The 4,343-nt window shown below is 55.3% G+C and overlaps 1 pseudogene; it reads left to right on the plus strand.

Annotated features, from left to right (window-relative positions):
• Nucleotides 1–1,493: 1,493 nt before the first annotated feature.
• On the plus strand, nucleotides 1,494–4,113 carry LOC111530476 (annotated as a pseudogene).
• The last annotated feature ends 230 nt before the right edge of the window (nucleotides 4,114–4,343 follow it).

The raw sequence follows: 4,343 nt of genomic DNA on the forward strand, positions 1-4,343 counted from the left end.
CCCAAAGAAAATAATACCAACATACACTATAATTAAAATATCAAAAGTCAAAGACAAAAAGAGAATTTCAAAAGCAGCAAGAAGAAAGGAATTCATCACATACAAGGAAACTTCAATAAGGCTATCAGTGGATTTCTCAGCAGAAACCTTATAAGCCAGGAGAGAGAATAGGATGCTATGTACAATGTATTGGAAGAAAAAAACTGCCAATCAGGAAGACTACACTTTGTAAAGCTGTCCTTCAGAAATGAAAAAGAGATATAAGGTCTTTTCCAGACTCCCACCAAAAAGAAATCTGAGGGAGTTCATTACCACTGCACCTGCCTTATAAGTCAGTTCTTCAAGCAGAAATAATCAAGGATTCTGATTAGCAATGGTAAAACATTAAGATATTAAGTTCACAGGTAAGCCGGGCGCGGTGGCTCAGGCCTGTAATCTCAGCACTTTGGGAGGCCGAGGCGGGTGGATCACAAGGTCAGGGGATCGAGACCATCCTGGCTAACACAGTGAAACCCCGTCTCTACTAAATATACAAAAAACTAGCTGGGCTGGTGGCGGGGCCTGTAGTCCGGAGGCTGAGGCAGGAGAATGGCGTGAACCCCGGGAGGCGAAGCTTGCAGTGAGCCCAGATGGAGCCAGTTCACTCCAGCCTGGGCGACAGTGAGACTCCAGTCTCAAAAAAAAAAAAAAAAAAAAAAAAAGTTAACAGGTAAAGGTAAGTATATAGTCACATTCATAACACTCTAATACTGCAATGGTGGTATATAAATCACTTTTGACGCTAGCATAAAAGTTAAAATATAAAAGTATTAGGTGGTCCGGGCTTGGTGAGGCGGGGAGGCGGGGTGCCTGGCCGGACACCCCTGCATGCCCTCCCTGTACCCAGGCGGAGGGCGGAGCTCGTGCGGGGAGGCGGGAGGGTGGGGAGGCGAGGGCGAGGCCTGGCTGGACGCCGCTGGCCCCCTACCCGCACCCAGGCCGAGGGTGGAGCTCGCCGCCCCTGCAGCCTCTTTCTCTCCCCCAGTTCGAGGGAAGTGGGATGCGGAGGCAGACTGGTGGCGGGGGCGGGTCCAGGTGAGCGGGCCAGCAGACGGGGCAGGCGGAGGGGATTGGGCGGGTGTCCTGGCTCTGGCCTCCGTGCCACTCTAGGTCCGGGCGCCCAGCGCTCCTGGAGCCCTAGTCAAAAGTCTATTTAAAAAGCAGAGAGAGGATACCTTGGCGTCCAAGTGGAGTGATGAAGACCTGATCCCTGCGCCATTTGGGAACACTGACTGCCGCTTCATCACAGTCAGCCTGGACTCAGAGGATGTGAAGAGCTTGTTTGTGGGGGCAAGAATGAATCTAGGCATGGCGTCGTAGTTTATCCTTTTTAACCCGCAAAGAAGCATTTGCAGACGTTACCTCACAGGTACTGCTTGCCAACCTTTGGAGGATGTGAAGTCGGCAGAGAAATAAAGCGTCGCCCCTCTGCGCGTCCCTCCCCATCTGCTAGAATGTTTCTCATGAATGCTCCTCCAGCGGTTGCTCTCCAGTCCAAATGGGAGGCCTTCCTCCTGCCAGGGAGCTTTAGGTTCCCCGGGTGCTTCTCAGAGGCTGACAAGGGCGTGCAGAGCGTGTCAGTGAGCGCCCGGGTGCAGATGCCCATCAGCACGCTGCAGTGCGACAGGGCTGCTAGGGGAACCAGCAACAAGCGCGCTGCGCGGGGGGGCAGAGGCATGCCACGATGCCAAGCTGGCTGCCAAGCCCCGCATGCACAAGGAGCTGCCCGCCTTGGCTGCCTGTGGTCTTGTTGCTGCTGACTTTGACCCCATGGGGGAGGAGGAAACTGCAGACTTTGGCCCGTTGGTGGTTGATTCAGATAGTGACGATTCTGTGGACCGTGACATTGAGGAGGCCATCCAGGAGTACCTGAAGGTAAAGAGTGGAGCCGCACAGCCTGGGGCAAGCAGGGCCCAGCCAAGGGCAGCCTAGCCTTCCAGGGCTACAGGCGGAGGCAGTAGATGTAATCCGGAACCAGCTCACGGCAGTGCCCTGACTGCCCTTTGTCCCCCAAAACTTGTACCTGGCTCAGGTGGTGTGGCCCTGGCAGTCAGGTAGGACCCAGCAAGGACCAGGGCTCTGCCTCCCCAGTCAGCAAGAGCAGAGATGACTCCTTTGAGCAGAGCATCAGGGCAGAAATGGAACAGTTTCTGAATGAGAAGAGACAGCATGAGACTCAAAAATGTGATGGGTCAGTGGAGAAGAAACCAGACACAAATGAAAATTCGGCCAAGTCACTCTCGATATCCCACCAAGAGCCGGCTACAAAGGTGGTGCCTCGGCAAGGCCTGATGGGCGTCCAGAAGGAGTTCGCCTTCTGCAAACCTCTCCCAGTTAGTGAAGACAAATGTGCAGCCCAGAAGCCTCAGGTCCAAGGTCAAGACCACACTGAAGAACAAGGGCAGCACGAAGCCAGCAACCCCCTGCCACCCTTCAGAAGCAGCACAGAGTAAAAGTGGGATTAAAAGGAGAGCCAGTGCCACAAGGAGGGGAAAGCAAGTCATGAGTGTGGCACAGGCGCCCGAGGCGTCCGACTCCAGCAGCTATGACGGCATTCAGGAGGCCATCCAGCTGTGCCAGGTGCAGAAAACATGCAAGGAGGCTGATGGGGACCCACCCCAGAGGGCTCACCTCCAAGAGGAAAGAGCACCTGACCCCGCACACAGCACAAACAGCGCCACAAAAAGTGCCTTGCCCGAGACTGCCAGGAAAACACCCAGGAAGAAGAAGCCAGTGGCCAACAAGACCACGGATCCTGGTCCAGGGGATCTGGACGCTGACCATTCCCCCAAGATCCCAAAGGAAACCGAAGCTCCACCTCCAGTGAGTCCGGCTTCCAGGAGCAAGTTTGTGGAATGGTCCTTGTGCTGGGCAGACATGTCTGCTGAGCTGATGCATGTAGAAGCAGTCCTGGCCATTTCCAAGACGATCCTGCCGGCCCCATGGAGACCAGCAATGGGTCCTTCTCTGCAAGCCCACTCTTCTACTCCCCACACATGCATTCCCGCTCTGATGGTGACAGTAGCTCCGTGGACAGTGACAACAGCATCGAACAGGAAATCTGGACGTTTTTGGCTCTCAAGGTGCAGTCTGGGAGTTTGCTGGCCAGAGGTGAGAGCTGCCCACAGGCTGTCCAGGGCCCACTTTCGCCACCTGGCCTCAACAGCCAGACCAGTGGCCCCAAGGCCTCTCTAAAACACCGCACCCATTCCTGGGCTGCAAAAGGAAGCACAGAGGCGGCGGCCATGTGAGGCCATCATGCCCAAGAACATGCAGGAGGTGGTGAAAGAGGGTGGCCAGAATGCCGACCACAACCAGGGCAGGGCTGAGCCCAGCCATGAGGGGCAGGACCTTCCCATCCAGGGCAAAGCCAGCAAGGCCCCAGGAGGGGAGGGCGCTTGCTAGCGTGCCCGGCGACACTTGCATGTCACAGGGCCAGGGTAAGATGAGGCAAGGCACCTAGATAAGAAGGAGAGCTCCAAAGACAAAAGCAGTTCCCTGGACAGTGACAAGGACCTGGACACAGCAATCAAGGACTTGTTAAGGTCCAAGTGAAAGCTCAAGAGGTAGAGATGCAGCGTGGAGGGGGCAGCGTTGGGAGCAAGAGAGACAAGGGGTCCAAGGGCCCGTCCCAGGGCCTACCCAGCCTGCCCCTTGTGGGCTTCTCCCCGCTGCTGTCCACCCAGCTCTTCCACTTTGGAAAGGGTGTCTCCTGGAGGGGCAGGCAGGCCAGCCTCTTCCGTCCCTACCTGGGGCTGCCTCTGCAGGGCCCATCCTTCTTGGCCTTCAGGGAGGCCCAGGCGGGGCCCAGCCCTGTCTTTGGAAGCCCACACTTGCTGGCGAAGAAGGATTGCAGCCCCAGGCCAAGCAGGAAGGTACAGACAGGGCTGAGTTTACACGACAGGAAGAGCTCTGGCTCGGAGGAAAGGATTTTAGACCTGAGGTATCTACGAAGGGTCATCAGTAGAGATGACCAAGACCAGGACATGTTGGGCAGTGATGCCAGTGACTTCAGCAACACCTCTGCAGAGGTGTTGCTGCTGCAGTGGCGGCAGCTCAGTAGTGAAGGTCTAAGCCCTGGAGCTGTGGGTTCCCGTCCTGGGTTCCGTGTGTTCGTGGAAAGCGGCGTAGCCGACGTGTATCCATGGCCTGTGTGTGACAGTTCTGTGGTTGCAGGGAGGGGAAACAGTCTGTTATACATAGCCCTGTATATATGTACACCAACATGAAACAACACTTTTGTTTAACAGATGTGTCCTGGTAAATGTGGTTTTTGTAGCTTTTTGTAAATTATTTAAAATGAT

The sequence above is a fragment of the Piliocolobus tephrosceles genome, chromosome 19, assembly GCF_002776525.5.
Source record: "Piliocolobus tephrosceles isolate RC106 chromosome 19, ASM277652v3, whole genome shotgun sequence".
Classification (NCBI taxonomy): Eukaryota; Metazoa; Chordata; class Mammalia; order Primates; family Cercopithecidae; genus Piliocolobus; species Piliocolobus tephrosceles.